Consider the following 21,772-nt stretch of genomic DNA (forward strand, 5'->3'; position numbering starts at 1 on the left):
ATCTTGTTTTTTTCTTAATAAAAGTCGATGTGTTGCCTTTAGAATATTTGAGATTATTTTAGGCTCCACAGGTGTTTTCTTGCCTTAGTTCGTTGTTAAACCACTTCTAGAATTAAAATTGCAAATTTACCCTAATTATTGACATGTAAAAATATACTTTATCAATAATTTTTATTTTTATTTTGAATAATCAATATTATCTACACTAAGGAGACGGGGTGGGTGACATTAGGGGTGGGTTCGAAAAATCGAAAACCAAACGAACCGAAACCCAAAAAACCGAACTGAACAAAAAAACCGAACCAAATTAAAAAAATTGAACCGAATTATTTAAATTAATTTTTTTATTTATTTAATTATCTTTTTTGGATATATATATATATATATATATTATATGTGTGTGTGTTGAAGTGTGTAATGGGTAATTATTATATTATTAAAATAACTAAAGTTGACTGACAAAAGTTGTAAACACAGAAATCTCTCTCTCTTTCTCTTAGTATATGTGTTGGAATGTGTAATGGGTAATTATTATATTATTAAAATAACTAAAGTTGGCTAACAAAAGTTTAATCAAGCACATGTGTCACAACCCGTCCCGGAATTTTAATTCCGAGGACGTGAAGTTATGAAAATGCCCTTAAACGGGACTAAGGGGCGTAAAATATGTTGTAACTTGATGATTTGGGGATTGGGTAGGATCCCACCTCCCTCAAATCTCTCCCTCATTCCCGTACCTTGTCTCTCTCTCTCTCCTCCCTCACAAATCTCTCATTCTCTCTGTAAGTTCTCTCTCTCTCTCCTTCGAACTCACACGGACCACCCACAAACCACCCTAAAACTATACCAACGAAGGATCTAAGACCACCATCGTACTCCTGAGGACCACACGAACACGATGGTACCAATTTCAGGTGAGTTTCACTTCGGAAAATATGGATTTCAATTTCACTGTGCGTGTGCACTGTTCATGCACACGTAAAACTTGATGTTTTCTGGGATTTTGAAGCTTGTAGGAAGCTTGGTGAGGTCCTAAGGAAGCTCGGAGTGCTTCGTTTGAAGGATTTGGACGTCGGGATCACGAACTGTAAGTTCGGCCGAATTTTCGTATTTTTGAAAAAGTTTGATTCCGTTGTTTTTAGGCCCTAAAACTAGTCCAATGTGGTAGATTATGATTAGGGCTTCATTTTGGTATAGATTACGTGAAAAATGGACGTAAGAACAAGGAGAATGACAAGTTCAAAGTTTGGCCGGAGATTTCGGGGTTTTTTCCGGCAAATCCACGGCGAGTTAGGGGTCGAGGAAGGTATGGATATGTTCGTCTCGTCAATACCTTCAATTTGATATATAGTACGTCGAAAATGGTTAAGAAATGAAGAAGTTATGACACTTTGAAATTTACCCAGAAATTCCGGCAAAACACCCACCGCCGGCGAAACCAGTCCGGCGACGCGAGGAAGAAGACGCGCGCGTGGGCAGCGCGTGAACAGTGCGCGTGGGGGCGCGTGAGAGCTCCAAATTGAGTTCTGAAAATTGTCACGCGTTCGTGACGTCGTGTAGATCACCGTGGTATATTCATACACCCAAATTGAGCAACGTATGAGAAAGTTATGGACGAATGTTTGGTGTATGTGCGTTAAATAATGTCAATTTGGTTACTGTTTGTATAGGTGAAAATTATACAAAAGAAGAATGTAACCAATCTAGGGGAGGCTCAGGGACCTACGAGACGTCGATGTGATATGTGAGTGGGCAGTTATTTTTCAGTATATATATATACGTATGCTTGACGTATTTCCCAGAAAACGTATTTTAAAAGAAATACGAATTAAATATCCTGTCATATATGCCTCATATTTTAATATGTGCATTACCATAATTATACATACTGTTGCATGGTGCTGAAGAGGCCTAGGTAAGTTACATTTGAAATACTATCATCACATGCATTGGTAGTGGCATACATTTATATATATGTGTATTTGGTGCTGTGGACGCACAGGTAAGTGCCAGGTAAGTGGTATTCATGGTTGTATTTCATTAGTAGTTTGAGATGCTTAGAGAGCTCATAATCTGCACCCCCGGTGTTAGTGCTCCCGCCCAGAGAGGGGCAGAGTCTTTCACGTGTATGTTCACCAGCACCACACGCTCGCCTTGGATCCAAGTTAGGTGCAAGCCTTGTCGTGCAGACCACATTAGGTGGTTCCGACTCGTAGGTGACCCGCGATTATTCGCACAGTCTTCACGTGATCGTAGCACTAGAGCGTATATATTACACCCAGTCTTGTCGTACAGACCACGTTAGGTGGTTCCGACTCGTGTGCAGATTCAGTTATTGAGTTGAGAGTGGAGCTCTATATGCAGCGGTACATGTCACGTTAGGTGACTCCCGGCTGCCAGATTATATGTTATTAATGTGAATTATGCTTGAGCATTTACATTTATTATGAGATTCTAATGTGGTATACTCTCAAGCATGAATGGCATATTCTAAAGCATGAATGGCATATTTTGGAGCATGTTTGGCATATTTGTACATACGTATATATGTTTATTTTCTGGGAAATTATACTTGTTTTACGGCGAGGGGTTACAAAGTTTTGAGAAATGTTTGGATTTGGGAAAAGAATTGTTTTGCTGACCCACTCAACTTTGTTTTGCGCCCCTCCAGGTTCAAGAATTGCAAAGGTGTGGTGACTACGAGGAAGTTCAACGGTGTTCTGACAGAATGAACCAAATAAGGACTCACCTTCGGGTGTATAATTTTAGAAGTTGTATATTTTTAAAGCTTCCGAACTGTGCAAATGGTTACGTCACTCTCACGTGACGGCCAGCATGCCCTCCTTCGGGACGGGGTGTGTCAGTTGGTATCAGAGCCTAAGTTTCAATCTTGGACATCTTGAGAAGTTCTAGTGAATTCTGTCAGAACTACACCGCCTCGTAGCAAACCACGTAGTTAGAGGAATTTAGTCTCCCTGATTTAGCTGTTAGGGGAAACTATTATTTTGGTGATTCCGTATATTATCAAAAAGGGACATTTTAAGATGGGTTATGAGTTGAATTTGAATCACCTTATGAAATGATGAACCTGAGGGAGCAAAGTGATGGATTAACCGATTGGAAAAGATGTTTTAGATTATGCAAGTTAAGGAAATCTGTCTTTTGAGGGTAAGTCAAGACGACTACCTGGTTTGAGTTATGAACTTGTATCCTGGTGGAAACAGGAGTATAATTCGTTGTTACCGGAGGAAACAGCCGGTTGAGAATTGTTTAAGGACTTGTTTAAAGAAAAGAATTATTTCTTTGGCATCTTATGATGGTAGAAAGCAAGAGTTTGCAAATGTGAGACAATGAAAGCTGACGATCAATGAGTATTATAGAAAGTTCTCAGACTTGCCTCGTCCCATTCGAATATTACTGCTATTTTGATTGAAGTGTTATATTGTTTTAGGCTGGGTGGCATAAGGCAGTGGTATTTTGGGTGACCACTATCCATTGTAATTCTTACCAGGAGTATACAAGATGTTGTTGAGCCTTAAGAATTCGGAGATTATGTCCATCGATAATGATGAAGAAGAATAAAGGAATGGGAATCAGAGGAATGATGACAAGGATAAAGGCCAGTCATCTCGAGAACCTCGAAAGATTCGGAACTTCAAAAGAAGTGAAGCTAATTCTAGTTCTTTTGGCAAAGGTTTTAATGCCATTGACCAGAGGTGAAGTGATAGATGTATTGGTAATCTCAGATCTCAGAGACAAGGTGATTTTGGTAAAGGAAATGTACCTTTGTGCTGTAGGTACAATAATGGACACCTTTGAGAATGTAGGCAAGAAAGCATTGGACGCTTTACAAGTGGATAGATGGGACATAGAACTGCAAATTATGTCCAAAGCCAACAGAAGCCCTAGCAGTTTTCTTTGTCACAACTGGCGCCGATCCAGCAAGTTCCTGGATCTATTAATTATGGTCAGTTAGGCCGTGGTGTACATGAAAGAAGTATTTACACTAATAGAGGTTGTGGGAGACAACAACAAGCCCAGGGATGTGTTAACCACACATCACTGCAAGATACTCAGAATTATTTGGATTTGATTAGGGGTACGATAATTATTCTTAATGACTTAGCTAGAGTCTATTTGTTAATAATGTAGAAATTTTATGTTATTATTGTTATTGCCTTGAAAGTAGTAAATAAACGCGGTTGAGACGTGTGTATGTATTTCCTAATGAGTGGCAAAATAGTAATATTACACCCTCGAGAGTTGTTGCTTACTTATCGAGACAACGATGATTTATCAGTATTGCGGGCTGCAAACCGTAATATTAATAATTTATTCGTGGATTCGTTAAGCAAGTAAATCGATAGGTTATCCTATGTTAATATCGTACTTATTCAGAGTGTTCAGTATTAGTAGAGTATGTATTGTTGCTAGCTACTTTTGTTCCATTAGATTATAGTTTTCGATGTTATTCTAGAGCATTCTATTATGATACTTGGCATGACATACATTCATATTGTCTAGCATTTTTGAGATATATTACGTATATGAGTATATACTTTATTTCCGGGAAACCAATTATTTTCCATCGGTCTGGATGACTAGAGATTACTTTTGTAAGTATGCAAAGTGGAGTGAGGCAGACCGTTATTTATGCTGTGAGAGCAAAGAGATTATTATCAAAAGGCTGCCAAGGATACTTATCTCATGTGGTGCTAAATGATGTCACTTCTAGTAGTGTGGAAGAAGTGGGAGTAGTCAAACATTTACCTGACATTTTCCCTGAGAATTTACCTGGATTGCCGCCAGTTAAAGATGTAGAGTTCACTATGGATTTGTCTCCAGGTACAAACCATATATTATAGAATGTTGCCTTTTGAACTAAGAGAATTGGAAATTGGTTGATAAAGGTTTTATTCAACCTAGTACATTACGTTGGGGGAACCCCAGTTTATTGGTGAGAAAGAAAATGGACGTTAAGGCTGTGCTTTGATTATAAGCAGTTGAATCGAGTAACAATTGAAAACCGTTATTCGTAACCTCACATTGATGGTTGTTTGATCAGCTTCTAGGTGGTTGTATATTTTCTAAGATTGACTTGAGGTCTGGGTATTATTAGTTGAAGATTATTGGTGAGAATGCCCTTATGATAACTCTCAGGACTCGTTAAGGTCATTTCAAGTTTTGGTGATGCCATTCGGAGTGACGAATGCATCTACTACTTTATGAATTTGATGAATAAAGTATTCCAATGATATCTAGACCGATTTGTTGTTGTTGCTATTGAAAAGATTGATAAGACTAGAGCAAAGTATGCTAAACATCTTAAATCGGTATTGCAAAGATCGAGGGAACGTCGATTATATGCTAAGTTTAGCAGATGCCAATGTTGGATGAATCAAGTAGCATTTTTGAGATATATTATATCTGCTTCAGGTATTCAAGTGAATTCATAAAAGGTAGCAGAAATTGAGAATTTGGAATAACCACGAGCCGTAATTGAGATTCGGAATTTCTTAGCTTACCAGACTATCTCGGATGGTTGTGAAAGATTTTTCAGTCATTGCTTTGTCATCGACGAGATTGTTGAGAAAAAAGGTTATGTATGAGTGGGAAGGAAATTGTGAGCAAAGAATTCAACAACTGAAGTATTTCCTCACTCATGCACGTATTTTAGTATTCCCAGAAGATAGTGGTAATCATAAATTTTAGTGATGTTTCTTGAATGGTATGGGATGCATGTTGATGCAAATGTTAGGGTGATTACATACGTTTCACGACGAAAGGAACCTCATGAAATGAATTACCCTACTGGTGATTTGGAAGTCATGATTACCATTCTTGCTGTGAAGTTATGAAGACATTATTTGTGGTAAGAATGCAAGATTTTTACGAATCCAAAAAGTCTCCAATATCCATTACTTGGAAGGATTTTGATATAAGGCAGCGAAGGTGGATTGAATTGTTTAATGAACATGATTGTACGACCAGGGTGATCGTAAAATTGTTCTAGTTGATGCACTTGGTGAAAAGACGGCGGTAAGAATTAATGTCTGGCACGCTTGCCAAGATTGTCTTCTTATGGATTGGAAATCAACTGAAGTAAAGTTGAGAATGGAAGATTGAGAAGAAGTTGCAATTGCTAATTTTCAAGTTAAGTCTTTTTAGTAAGGTCGTACTCCAGACTCAAATGGTTAACGAAGGAAATTAAGAATTAACCAAGGCAAAGAAAGAAGGGAAAAAAAGAAAGATTGCTGAGTTCGAGAATAGGATGGTTATGATTGAACTTGAAGTGATAGTTGATCAATGTACCAAGTTAGTACATCTACTCCAGTGTTGAGTAATAACCACAGTGCAACAGTACTTATATGTTTTATGGAGAACAGATTTGGGTTACGGAACTGCTGAGTTTCTTAAGTATGTTGGTTGCACAGTTTCCAAAGTAACGCCATAAGGACCATGAAATGTGTCGATTTTTGTTGATTTGTGGAAGAAATACTTCTGGATAGAGAAGATTCGATCACGAAAGAGTTTTGGTAGGCCCTGAAACTATGGATGAGTCTTCTCAAATTATTCAGGTGATTAAGTTTAACCTGAGAGTAGCCAGGAATGGCAAAAGAGATTAATAGTTGAACATGTCACTAATCGAGTGTTTAACGTAGATGATCTTATAATTTTGAAGTTTTCACTTTAGAAAAGTATGATTCGGCTTGGAAAGGAAAGCAAATTAAGTCCTAAGTACATCAGACTTTATGTGATCATCGAAGAGTAGGTGAAGTTGCATACAAGTGGTGATGTCTTCAGAATTGGCTAAGGTGCATAATGTATTATATTTCGATGCGTTGTCACTAGGTGGCAGATTCGTCACATGGAGTTCCGGTGCAACTGTTGAGAATTAATCCGGATTAAACTGGTTGAGGAACCAAGGACGACTTTGGATTGGAAAAAGAATGTATTGAGAATTAAGACAGTGTAATTGGTAAAGAATTTGTGAAGAAAGCATTCAGTGGAAGAAATTACGTGGGAGAATCGGATGAGAGAGATTTATCCGAAGCTATTGTATGAGTTTAGATGATTAAGTTGGTTGTTGGAATTTCGGGGGCGAAATTCTATAAGGAGGGAAGGTTGTCACAACCCGTCCCGGAATTTTAATTCCGAGGACGTGAAGTTATGAAAATGCCCTTAAACGGGACTAAGGGGCGTAAAATATGTTGTAACTTGATGATTTGGGGATTGGGTAGGATCCCACCTCCCTCAAATCTCTCCCTCATTCCCGTACCTTGTCTCTCTCTCTCTCCTCCCTCACAAATCTCTCATTCTCTCTGTAAGTTCTCTCTCTCTCTCCTTCGAACTCACACGGACCACCCACAAACCACCCTAAAACTATACCAACGAAGGATCTAAGACCACCATCGTACTCCTGAGGACCACACGAACACGATGGTACCAATTTCAGGTGAGTTTCACTTCGGAAAATATGGATTTCAATTTCACTGTGCGTGTGCACTGTTCATGCACACGTAAAACTTGATGTTTTCTGGGATTTTGAAGCTTGTAGGAAGCTTGGTGAGGTCCTAAGGAAACTCGGAGTGCTTCGTTTGAAGGATTTGGACGTCGGGATCACGAACTGTAAGTTCGGCCGAATTTTCGTATTTTTGAAAAAGTTTGATTCCGTTGTTTTTAGGCCCTAAAACTAGTCCAATGTGGTAGATTATGATTAGGGCTTCATTTTGGTATAGATTACGTGAAAAATGGACGTAAGAACAAGGAGAATGACAAGTTCAAAGTTTGCCGGAGATTTCGGGGTTTTTTCCGGCGAATCCACGGCGAGTTAGGGGTCGAGGAAGGTATGGATGTGTTCGTCTCGTCAATACCTTCAATTTGATATATAGTACGTCGAAAATGAAGAAGTTATGACACTTTGAAATTTACCCAGAAATTCCGGCAAAACACCCACCGCCGGCGAAACCAGTCCGGCGACGCGAGGAAGAAGACGCGCGCGTGGGCAGCGCGTGAACAGTGCGCGTGGGGGCGCGTGAGAGCTCCAAATTGAGTTCTGAAAATTGTCACGCGTTCGTGACGTCGTGTAGATCACCGTGGTATATTCATACACCCAAATTGAGCAACGTATGAGAAAGTTATGGACGAATGTTTGGTGTATGTGCGTTAAATAATGTCAATTTGGTTACTGTTTGTATAGGTGAAAATTATACAAAAGAAGAATGTAACCAATCTAGGGGAGGCTCAGGGACCTACGAGACGTCGATGTGATATGTGAGTGGGCAGTTATTTTTCAGTATATATATATACGTATGCTTGACGTATTTCCCAGAAAACGTATTTTAAAAGAAATACGAATTAAATATCCTGTCATATATGCCTCATATTTTAATATGTGCATTACCATAATTATACATACTGTTGCATGGTGCTGAAGAGGCCTAGGTAAGTTACATTTGAAATACTATCATCACATGCATTGGTAGTGGCATACATTTATATATATGTGTATTTGGTGCTGTGGACGCACAGGTAAGTGCCAGGTAAGTGGTATTCATGGTTGTATTTCATTAGTAGTTTGAGATGCTTAGAGAGCTCATAATCTGCACCCCCGGTGTTAGTGCTCCCGCCCAGAGAGGGGCAGAGTCTTTCACGTGTATGTTCACCAGCACCACACGCTCGCCTTGGATCCAAGTTAGGTGCAAGCCTTGTCGTGCAGACCACATTAGGTGGTTCCGACTCGTAGGTGACCCGCGATTATTCGCACAGTCTTCACGTGATCGTAGCACTAGAGCGTATATATTACACCCAGTCTTGTCGTACAGACCACGTTAGGTGGTTCCGACTCGTGTGCAGATTCAGTTATTGAGTTGAGAGTGGAGCTCTATATGCAGCGGTACATGTCACGTTAGGTGACTCCCGGCTGCCAGATTATATGTTATTAATGTGAATTATGCTTGAGCATTTACATTTATTATGAGATTCTAATGTGGTATACTCTCAAGCATGAATGGCATATTCTAAAGCATGAATGGCATATTTTGGAGCATGTTTGGCATATTTGTACATACGTATATATGTTTATTTTCTGGGAAATTATACTTGTTTTACGGCGAGGGGTTACAAAGTTTTGAGAAATGTTTGGATTTGGGAAAAGAATTGTTTTGCTGACCCACTCAACTTTGTTTTGCGCCCCTCCAGGTTCAAGAATTGCAAAGGTGTGGTGACTACGAGGAAGTTCAACGGTGTTCTGACAGAATGAACCAAATAAGGACTCACCTTCGGGTGTATAATTTTAGAAGTTGTATATTTTTAAAGCTTCCGAACTGTGCAAATGGTTACGTCACTCTCACGTGACGGCCAGCATGCCCTCCTTCGGGACGGGGTGTGTCAACATGGGCTTGCTTTCTAAACACAGAAATCTATCTCTCTCTCTCCCTCTCTCTCTCTTATTTCTCTGTTGCCTCATACAACTACCCATTTCTGAGATCTAGCAAAGTGCCATCTCGAGCCCAGAGCCAAACGGCTCTCTTCCACATTTCCATCAGTCATCTCTCTCTCAAAACAACCTATGCCTCTATTTCTCTTCTCTCTGCACAAATCTCATCGCTACAATCAAAATCACAGAGCCTCCAAGGGTGCACTATTCTGCAAACAAAATTGCATACCTCGTCCAAAGATTAATCCCAAAAACAAACCCTCGAGGTAAAAATCTCTCCTGACTGCTTTTTAGTTCTATTGGGTTTATTTCATGGAAGAATCAAAGAACTAACACATGTATGTGTTTTCTCAATGAGAGCTCTTAGATCCATAACACGAAGGATGCACTGACACCCAATGATGCCAAATCCATGGCCGATCGTCCAACTCCGGATCGTCATTCATAGAATCAAAACCCCACTCCCGATCATCAGTCATATAATCAAAACCCTTATCAAGTGTATAGCTTCCATATGCTCTTGACTGCCCAGTTAAAAAATAAAAAAAATAAAAAAGTAAAAAACAATTTTCATGCAAAAACCGAATCGGGCCGAAACCGAAAAAAAAGTGAACCGAACCGAACCGAAATTTCGATTTTGGCAAAAAACTGAACAGTTTTGAACCAAACCCAGCCCTAGTTGACATACCCCGAACGAAGTCGAGGCATGCTAGTCGACATCCAAAGGTGACGTAGCCAAAAGAAAAGTGATGTATAAAATATGAATAAATTTAAACCAAAGCTAGAATTTATTTAAACTAATAAAGAGCTTGTGCAGTAGTGGGAAGAACCCATAAAACATAAATAGTCAGAGCATAGATGACAGCATGACATAAGTAGAGCAGTCGAATCTAGTTAGGATACTTATTATACAACCAGAAATAAGCTCCTACATTTATTTGGGTAGATTTCAGAATTGCCAGAGATTCCTCGTATGCCACACAAGATTCAGCTAACTAAGTCCTGGAGGGGTGAAAAATAGAAAGTGTGAGTGGGCAAAAACAAAGGTTTATGAAACACATTTATTTTCTGAACATACTAACCCCTCGTTGCAAAACATGTATAGTTTCCAGAAAATCATACTACATATAAGTCTGAAACCAAATGTAATCCATCAATAATTCCAGAAACACAATAAATCATAATATCTCAACCGTGGCATAAGAAAATCAAGTGCTCATCAATCTATGCTAACACACGAGTTCATGCAAAGAAATTCCGACATGAACATGACTGAGTGTAATCATAATATACGCTCTAGTACTACAATCACATGAAGACTGGCGCTAGATGCATCACATACAAGTCCTAGTTGCCTATTGCAACATATGACAGGACTGGTACCTACAATGGATCCAAAGTGAACGTGCGGTTCAATGTGAACATACACGTGAAGCCTAACCCTGACCCGGGCGAGTACTACACCGATGCAAGCATGCATGATGAGTAGGTAAAATGTATATGAACATGCCATGACAATTAATAAATCTCAACAATATAATAGCACTTTTAAAATGAAATAAAACATGGCATGATAGATATAATATTAAATCCAAAAGTATTTGTGGAAACCATAAACTTTATATAAACAAATGTCCACTCACTGATACGTAGTCGGATCGTAGCCGCCTAGCCTTGCTTGACCTTGTACCTCATCGGGATGCATTGCATAAGCTGAGAGGTGTGCCTCATCGAGAATTTCTTTCTTCAGTTCTTCCACATTTGGTACATACATTTGATCACCTTGCATAAGCATATCGTCAAGTCTTCGAATTCTGAGATCTCCCACTGGGGGGCATGATGGTAATATTGCACCATCGGGAATTTATCACTTGCTTATCGAGACAACAGTGAGTTGTCGGTGTTGCAGATTGCAAACTGTAATATCGATAACTTATTCATTGGATTTGTTAAGCAAGTGGGCAAGTAGGCCCATCCACGTTAGTATTTTTATTTATTGTTTGGGCTTAACCCAAAGACACTACACGCATATCTTCGGAGTCCGTGACACTACGAATACGTAGGTAAAAAATTTTCTATTTTCGGTTTTGATTTCAATACAATTATTTCAACTTTACGTTATTACATATGTATTTTTGACGTGATGTTATTATACATATATATATATATATATATATATATTTTTTACTCTATGTTTTATAAAGGTATTATATTATAGTATTGTATTGAATGAGAAGGAAAGTTTGAGTTTAGAGGTATGAAAGAGGAATCATTGCAATCTAATCGTGACAGAATGACATTCTCTTTTATGCAACCGCTCTAGCTTGATATCTTCTTTATATATATTTTTCAGCTATCTTTTCACTATTTTAGTATAGCAACTTATTTCAAATTTCGTCGATGAATTTTTTTTAAGGTGGGTAGATTGTAACAACCCGTCCCTAATTTTACGACTTTATTAATTTTAAAAGAGTGAATTGACAAGAATGCCCTAGAGACAAGATTGTTGACTTTTGTTAATCGCCATTTCGTGATGTGTACAAGCTACTATTTTACCGTATTCTCAAAGTACTCGTTGGTGCGAATGCGTCAGCACAAGCGGGATCGAAATCGAAATTACAATGAAGATTTTACAAAACTACGAATTCAAAAATACTTCTGTAAAAATTTCTATTTTATATTTTATATATTTCTATTAATTATTATATTCATATATTATTATTTTAATATTTTCTGTGGGGATATTTTAATTATTTTAATAATATATCAAGCCTGGGGGGCCCACACCCACATTAAACTTTCCACTCTTCTCCTGCCACGTGGTTTCCTTCCCATCTCTCTGAACTCTCAAACCTCTCATCCCTCCTCCCTCATCTCTCATCTCTTCTCTCTCATCTTTCTCGTCATCCCCCTGCAACCACCAGGACCATCACCGGCACATTTCCACTCCAACGAGCACTGCCACCATAACCCAAACTATCACCTCGTCCCATCTTTCTCCCCAAGCCCAGAAATTTGAACTAAACCCTCGGGCCCGCACTCAAACCAGAGAAACAAATGATGGAGAACTCCGATGAGTTCTCAAATTTTTCCGGCGAGGTAAGACTCGAATGCCTTCGATCGTTTCCTCTTTGAAATTTTGATTCAATTTTTTAGTTGTATACATGTTTTGGTGATGATCTAGCGCTGAAATCAACTCGGGGAGACCTCTCTTAGTTTTCCAGCGACAACCGTGATTTTTGCAGGCAATTCTCAGGCCTCTCCGGGCACTTATTTCACTTGGGTAAGGCATATTCGACTCCCTCATCTTTTCATCTTTATTTTGGTTTAATTTTGGAGTGAAATGGTTGAAGATCGAGCTTCATCGGAGCTTGGGAATTTATCCTGGCCAAACTAGCCAAGAAACCGACAATCGAACCTTCGACGGGGACGAGGTCGATGCGACCCAAAAAAAAAAACAAGGCCTAAGCCCAAACCTAGCCCAAACCTTTGGGCCAATGTTCCAGCCTGACCCAGTTCCAAATGGGCTCAGAATGTTTTGAGAATATTCTCTGAAATATTCCTTGTGCTGATTTTTTTGAAATTTTCTCGGAAACCCTCCTAAGCTAATTTCGACGTCCTAACTCTGTTTTTGACATCCATTTAGTGAAATTCTAAATTTCTAACGTAGTTGATTGCTGGGGTGGTTTGGTTGACTTTTTAGGGTTAACTATTGACTTTCCCGTTGACTTTTTACAAAATTTGTCGGGGACATTTCTTAGCGTATTTCAACCCTTTGATTCCAAATCCGCACTCCGTTTTTCTCAAATTTAATCACTTTAGTTGAATTTTACTTACGGGACCCAATATTATATTTATATGCGATTACTACCGGAAACTCTGCTCTTCTAGCCCGAACGGATGTGACATCGCAAGTATCTGTGAGTAGGCCTTTTCTTTTATGTAGTATATATATTATTTGAGTTTCCATACATATATTATTAATTTTCTAAGTGATGGCATAATTAAATTGACGTTATAAGAATTATCGTAAAGATGAAAATTATGAGATCATTATAAATCCTACGGGATGCATAGGTATGCATATTATTACGGGATGCTTTAATTATATTTACGGCAATGAATAGTATTATGTCGACCTGAATTATCGATTTACTGTTGCATGATCATATTTACATTATTTGCTCATAGTGTACTGCACTGGTGTTAGTACTCGTCCGGGCCAGGGCCAGGGCCAGGGCCAGGGCCAGTCTTTCGCGCGTATGTTCACATCGCACTATACACTCACTTTGGTTCCATTGTAGGTGTCAGCCATGTCCTAAATTGCTATAAGAAATTAGGACTCGTATGTGAGGCGCATAACACCAGTCTTTACATGATTGTAGTACTAGAGCGTAAATCATTATTACACCCAGTTCTGTTCATATCAGAATATCTCTGCATGAACTTATGTGTCACCATGTGTCGATGAACACTCGATATGATATGGTTGCTTATGCAAGATAATGTGATTACGGACGTCATGTGTTTATTTAGGAAATGTTGTGATATATTGCATTATTAAGATATTGTTGGTTACAGTAAGTATTTTCATACTATACGTAGTATGTATATTTTGGAAATTATACTTGTTTTATGGCAAAGGGTTATTATGTTTTTGAAAAGGTTTTTACAAAGCTTTATTTTTAGGCCCACTCGCCCTTTTTTTTTCGCCCTCCAAGTTTTAGTAACTAAGCTTTCGTATAAAAGGTTACCCTCGATGGTATAATTCTCATTCTACTTTTATTGTACTTTACTTATACTCTCACGTTACGTGTGAACTAGGTTCATTCCCACTCACAAGCGCACTCTTATATTGAGACACTTTTAGATTTAAATTTATTCATATTTTCCACATCACTGCACTCTATGGCTTCATCACCCTTCGAGTGTTGGCAAACATAGCTTAATTCGAGGTCCAGGTGGACATCCCAGGTTGGGTGTGTCAGTGGGCTTAGCTTGACAATGGGCTAGCAATATACTTTATCAATAATCCTAGACATGTAATAATTTATATGAATTCCTACATTATGTCGATACTGTTGAAGTTGTGCCCTAAAAGTCAATTTCGTAATATTGGAATTATGTAACAACTCCATTTTAATTAATTAATAACAGGGTATGATTAATTTATTCATGAGTGTTGACCTTATATTATAGAGATATATACTATGAATGAGTCCATATGATTTAAGATATGGAAGCAATGTCCTAAACAAGGTTAGAGCAGGTAGACTTGTAATCTGTTAATGCTGGGCCCATTCAGGCCCGCTCAGGGACATAGGCCCAATGTTGCGAAAATTAGGTAATCGAAATTAGGCTCATTAAGTCTTGAATTTTTGTGCTCACAAGTATACAAAAGAAATGACAGTATAGCATATAAACACAAATATTGTTCCACAGAGATCGAATTGATTCTAAAAATCTTACTAACTAAATTGAAACAAATTGTAATTGAGAAGCTTTAATGGAAAAGAGAGAGAATTTGAATTAAACTAAAAATGAAAAATGACTTGAAAATAAAATGCATGAAATAATAAAATTAAAAACATAAGAAAAAAGACCTAGATCATCCGAATTCACTATAACCAATTCTATTTAATTCCCTTAATATTTTATGCTCAAGTAAATCCCCGATATTGATGATCGATTTTCCTTGAATTATTCAATGGCCATGGCATCTGGTTGCATAAAAAATATCCTTACTTGTTAACCCTCTATAGCATCTAGATGAATTTAAACAAGTAAGAACCCATTAAGCTCTATGCAAATCGTTGGAAAATCACACAAACCCTAATTGCAAGGCATCTACAAATATGTGTTTATGGTATCAATTGCAAGAATCTAAACCCAAGTTAATCTACAAATATGTGTTTATGGTATCAATTGCAAGAATCTAAACCCAAGTTAAGTATGACATATACTCTAACTTGCATCAAATCTACTTAACAAAAACTTAGATGGTGATCAAGCATCTAAATAAAAATCAAGTGCATTACGATTAGCAAAAGATACTCAATAAGGAAGAAAAACTTGATAATAACAATGCCATAAGGCAATTAAATGTTCATGATTAGATACATCATAGCCCTAGAAAAGAAAGAAAAACCAAAGAAAACTCCTCCCTCTTTGCCCTTCCTTGCCGCAACCCCTATGTAGAATTGTGCTTTTTTCTTCTTCTTCTTGTTGGCTGGTGTCCTTTACAATGGAGAATCAATCTCCATATATAAAACACATGGCAAACTAGGGAATTAAAGGCTAACTGAAAGAGCACTAAAACTCCATCAAACTCCTAAGCATAAAGGACTTTAAGTCCTTATCAAAGAAATGGAAAAATAAACGGAAATAATAAAACTAGAAATTAAGTCTCTCCTAAATTCCATTGAATAGTATCCCCATATTCATTTGATTCCAAAACTGTTGCAATCACATCTTCTACTGTAATGCATGCCTTTGTGTGGTTAATTAGCCTCTTACTCCACTGGAATTACTCTAGACACCCAAAAAGCTTGTTTTCCACTTCTTTTTTGCATAACTCCAATACTGAATGCCTATAAATTAAAACAATAGAGTTTAGTGCATTTAACCCATTCGAATATACAAAATTCAAAGGGAATATATGATAAAAATATATGAAAATATGACCACATCACTTAAGGAAATGCCAAGAAGCCCAAGGCCTAAGGAATCTTGGGAGGATCAGCCTGCATGCTAAGTTCGACCGAGACAAGAGAAGGGCTGCCGGACAGTAAAGAATACATGGGTGCGCTGACAACTTTATGACATATGTCTCTAAGAATAGGGTTACTTAAGTGCTACTTGGACTACTCAACAACATGCAAATGACAGCAGAGGCATATAATGAGACATAAAGGCACTTGAGGCCGTGCTCGGCAAGACAGATCGAACAGCACACTTAGGCCACCTGGGCCTAAATATGCCATCTAACTGCTAGAAAGTCACTTCGTCGACAAATGCCAGACCGCATGGTTGAAAAGCTGTCAGGAAGTTAGTACAAGTGGTTGACACATTAAATGCCGGTTAGAAAGGCCTCAAAGGGGTGAGGCCTATATAAAAGGGTAAAGACCCAGGGGTTAGACGAATCAAATAGAATTGAGTGAATGTATTTGTCGGGCGCTATTTAGTCTTAAAATCAATATATTGAGAGCCACACAGTGGATGTACCCCAATTTTAAGAGGTGAACCACTTACATCTTTTAGTCCATTTAGTTTCAGTGCTTCTTATCAGCCCATCCCATGTTATCAAATTGAGTTTGTTAACTTTACAATTTTGAGCATTAACATAATCCATAGTCACTTAGTCCTTAAACTGAAAACAACTTTCTTAAATTTTTAAAATTTGATTTTAAGTTTTCACCTTGAAATTGGTACCAGGTGGAATATCCTGTATATAAAAATTATAATCCGTTGGATTGACTAGTCAAGCCCGCTAGTCAACTAAGATAGATTTGTTAGTCAATAAATCAAAGATTCAATTACCAATTTCAATTCCCAAAAACTATCATATACAACAAGGATGTAGTTTGTTGCAAGTTATTAATGTGTCAAGTAGGCAAGATTGTGAGTACATACCATTTAAATGTTCAACAAATAGATGTATCATGTATGTGTATGTGAGATATGTGACACAATAAAAATAACTTGAACACAAGATATTTTTGGCCGGAAAAAACCCACATCTGGGTTAAAAAAACCTAAGACTCTCCACTGATTCTAATCCACTAGTGTAAACAAAGGTTCATACAAAGATCACACAAGCTCAATTCCTAGATCCTTATCTATGGAGCAGTTTTACCTTTGTGCAACCTTACTTTACACGAAATAGATTGGCAGCTCCTCCTGAGCTCATCATATTGTGGCACCGAGATCAACACAAACGATGATATGATATGATTTTATGATATGCATATGAAATCTGGATTAAAATGACCAGTCAAATTCTCCAATCAAACAATTGAAGGAAGAATCTAACTTGAATCCAAAAGCTTGGTCTAAACCGGATTTATAGCTTAAAACCAGACCAAGACTTTAATGCAAAACCTTAAAACAATGCAACTCTAATACATAATGATTGAGTGCTTAATGCATGAGGAAGGTTTGGGAGTTAGGGTTTCATAAATAGAGAAGATGCAAGCTCAAAGCCTTTATGGCAACTCTCTCTCTCTCTAAAAATAAATTCTAAACCCCCAAGTTTAAACTGAAATCCTAGAGAACAAATATACCCAAGGAAATCAGATTTTCTATCAGCCAACTTGTCCTAAGGACACTTGTCGGCTGCAAAACAGATCTAGGTAGATCAATGGCCAGAAACTGACTACCAGCATAAAGGTGTCAGTCAGCCTAAGTGGGTTGTCTTAATTTGTGTGCCTAGACAGCTGGAAGTCAGTGCGCAAAACTAACTAGACAGAATGCAACACAAATAGAGATATGAGATGCATATGCATGAACAAACCTTTTGAGATGAAATGTGCCACTTCTTGAACATTTCCTCCAGTAGCAACAACCCACAATCAGAGTATATTCTAAAGCTAGATTGAGCATGTGTGAGGTTCAATTACAATATTTGACAAGGAAGGCCAAACACTTGAAACTAGACTTTACACACCTTATATTCAGTTTTCAAAAAGAGAAAACAAAAAATCAAAAGTAAAAAACTGAAAACGAAATGGTTATCAAACGGCCCTTTAAATATTGGGTTGTTGTTTTATTCTTATTCTACTCATTATTCTTTTCCATGATCGGTTTTTTTATTTTTATGGGTTTCTTTTTCAATCTTAATCTATCCTATTTTCAGGGTAGGTTGCATTAGTTATGAGAATTCTTATCTTCTTTTATATTTTCAAAATTATGTTTTAACTAAATAAAGTATTCAAATCTACCTAGGTGCAATTTTGAATAAACGATATTATCTATACTAAGAGAGAGAGAGTGAGTTTAGCCTCATAATGGGCTAGTAGTAATGAGGTTCAAATTCGCCTTTGGCGAGAATCGAACCTAAGACCTCTCACTTATAAATGAAGATGAATACCACTATTCCGTAGTACTAAGTGGTATCTAAGTGCAATTTTATATTAGACCTACAAAACATCTTGCGGTATTGATGTTATCATTCTATTAACCATTATCTCGAGTTGATGCAATCGTAAATTTGCTGACCGAAAAGAAAATTTATGCAATCGTAAATTCGCTGACCAAAAGGAAAATTTTGATCTAGATAAAATTAAGAGAAAATGAACCCAGCAAAACTTTAAAAAACGAGAGAATGGATGAAGAAAGAAAAGGAGATTAAAAAAAGAAGCGGTTGAAAATCAAAGTACTAAGAACAAACATTACTGAAAAGCGAAAAAAAACATACAAAATTGCTTAAAACTATAAACCCGAAGAAACTACATCTTGCTAGACTTGTGTCAACTGAGTTACAAAACACATTATTTGTAAAGAACTAATCATAATCTTAATAGGCAGGAGTACAATCCTTATCCTACAGGAAAATTCTAAAACAAAAAATAAAAAATGCATTTCCGTAGCATTTTAGTTAAGAACTCTGGTTTACTTTTGAAATTTTTTAAAAATAATATTAAAATTAGTGAAGGGTAATAGCCCACTTATTTGTGTGTACTTCGGCTTGTTGCTGAAATTTGGCCCAATAAAAATGCCGAGAGGAATATGAAAGTCGAAGGCCCAAAAATTGGCTTCTAATGGGCTAGGCCACTAAATTGGTTGAAGCACTTCCCCAACACAACCATTTCGCGTGCCTTTAAATGATTTAAACATTTTGTTGGCAACCTTTCATCATCAAGTGTGATTAGTATAGAGATTTACAAATAATTTGGGTAACTGGAGTTGTTATTAGTATTTCCGAAAAGTTATTTTATACTTTAAATTTATAAAAACATGATTGAAAATTTGTATAAAAACAAGTGCAGACCAAGATTTTTAGAATGTCAATAACAACAGTCTTTAAGTAAAATGTAACTCGTAATTGATCGTTTAGGTGAATGACCCTCTGTACTTGATTTGTAGAAAAAGATTCTATGTGACTACTTAAAGATAATGCAATTGGTGAGGCAAATGCCTAGAAAATATTTATTTTTTTGCATTTGTGTCATGTCTTTTATTAATAAAATAGGTGGTGAGATCTAATTTGCCTGAACTTTTTCACAAGGCAATTTAGCCTTGTCAAACCACCATAAATTTGTTCCTAATTGGAGGGAGGTTTTGTTGACATAACGCATCGAATGAGTTTATCTAGTCAATTGACTAGTCCTTCAAAATGCTACAAGGGTAACATTGTGAAAAAAAAAAACCCGAATATAATTTAACATTTAAAATAACTTGTAAGTTTTTGGCCATGGCCTCATTTCACTGAGAACTATTTATATGACAAGAGTACTCTGTCATATGGCATTCCAAATCAATAAAATAAAGACACGTAAACAAAAAATTTATATATATTTTTATTTTAGTGATACGAAACGCAATATCGGTATACCTTTTCTATTTAATCTCATTGCACCTCCTTTTAAATCAGTAGTCAAAGCTAATAAATGATCATTGTCTTTGCGAAATCCCAACTTTTATAAACAAACGATATTATTTACATTAAGGGGGAGAGAGAATGAGCTTAGCCTCACAATAGACTATTAATAATGTGGTTTAAATTGACCTTTGGCAAAATCAAACCTAAGAAACAGTCAGTTGGTTTTTGTTTTTTCTTTGGGTGCATTTGGGCGATTCTTTGTTTCAGCCGAGCACCACAACGCACCAATTCCGGCGCCTTTTATATCTCCTCTCTTTCCGCTATTTGTTTCTTTGTTTTCCGCAACAAAAAAATTGGGATAAGGATTCTCGACCCTCTTTTTTTCTTTTCCCTTACCTCCACTCTTGTTTGAACGCTTAGGATTTTATCTTGTAGAGAGAGAGAAAAAAAAATTGTGAGAAGAGGGGAGGGAGGGGAGGGAAAAAGAGAGGATAGAGAATCCCCATCCAAAAAATTGGTTTCTTCTAAGGTAAATTAAAGAAAGAGAAGCACTCAAGTTCTATATCTTTTGCTACTAATCTTTTACACTTTGTTTGGATGAGGAAATACAAGAGTATTTAGGAATTTTAAAATGAAGGAAATTGAAATGACGAAATTTTATTTTTTAGAATTTGTGAATTTTCTTATTTGGTATCTTAAATGAACAATGAAATTTGAATACGGAATTTGTTATTTTTAAACTTTCACTCATAGAAATTTGAAAATGGCACCTATTACATGGAATTTAAATTTGAGAATTAGAGGTCCTAAATTCTAAGTTTTTTTTTTCCACGCAGAAATTCCAAATTTTATATTTATGAATCCAAATAACAGAATTGATGCATATTAATTTACAAATTATGACTTTTGTAAAAATTTCAATTTTATTTCCTTCATCTAAATATAGCGTTAGTCTCTCATATTACTCGCTGTTCCTGAGGAAATGTTGCTTCTATTTACACCCCATGTACACATGAGCATTGTTAAGGGCTCGTTGACAATAATTTCTGGTTTCTAGCTTCATGTAAAATAAAAACGAAAACAAATTAGTTATATAACGACTCTTTAATTTTGTTCTTCTGATATTTATGCTTACATGCAAATGGGAGCATGATTTTATTTATTTTCATTTGCAAGTAATTAATATATATAATTTGGTGAACTACATTAATGGCTAAACATAACTCAAGGCCACGTGGTTTTAGACATAAACATGGTATAATCACCAAAACACAAGTAGGTAATCATATAGCGTGAGAATGAAGAAGTTAATCAATTTTCTTCTCAAAAATTCTACAATGCATCGGTGTATAAGATGCACTGATACAATAAATGACTACATTTTAACAATCACAATCACAACTTAACTATTTGAACATTGGTGCATCCCATACATCGGGTTTGTGATATAAAAAATAAAAAAACCCATTTCTTTTTACTAATGATCTAACTTTACCAATTCTCATCCTTTTTAGTATTTGCAAACTCACCAATTCTATGAATGCATGGATCCATAGGAAGGTACGAACATGTACTCATTAGTCAGTATTCACATCGGTCTTCAATTTTACTGTGCCAATTGGCAAATGTGGGAAAATTCTCTTCTTAGTGAGAGGTCTTTTTTTTTTCCTAAGATTATTTCTCTGGTCTCCTCTATTCCTCTACTCTTGAAGGTATACCTCTTCCCTACCTATCTTTGATCTGATCGTCAGCCATGTTTCTTTCAGAGATTGTGTGTAAAGTTCCGGCAGTTG

General features: G+C 36.9%; 2 long non-coding RNA genes across 2 annotated transcripts; both read left to right on the forward strand.

Moving 5' to 3' along the window:
- The first annotated feature begins 779 nt into the window (after window positions 1–779).
- On the forward strand, window positions 780–1,306 carry LOC148693175 (uncharacterized). The gene is made up of 3 exons (XR_015952926.1): window positions 780–914; window positions 1,010–1,087; window positions 1,198–1,306. It is a non-coding gene; the product is annotated as an uncharacterized LOC148693175 (long non-coding RNA).
- Window positions 1,307–7,779: 6,473 nt separating this feature from the next.
- On the forward strand, window positions 7,780–9,264 carry LOC148693176 (uncharacterized). Its single transcript, XR_015952977.1, has 4 exons — window positions 7,780–7,847; window positions 7,937–8,099; window positions 8,201–8,274; window positions 9,202–9,264. It is a non-coding gene; the product is annotated as an uncharacterized LOC148693176 (long non-coding RNA).
- Window positions 9,265–21,772: the final 12,508 nt, after the last annotated feature.

Source organism: Pyrus communis, chromosome 11 (assembly GCF_041283825.1).
Source record: "Pyrus communis isolate YQ-2024b chromosome 11, ASM4128382v1, whole genome shotgun sequence".
Taxonomy (NCBI): domain Eukaryota; kingdom Viridiplantae; phylum Streptophyta; class Magnoliopsida; order Rosales; family Rosaceae; genus Pyrus; species Pyrus communis.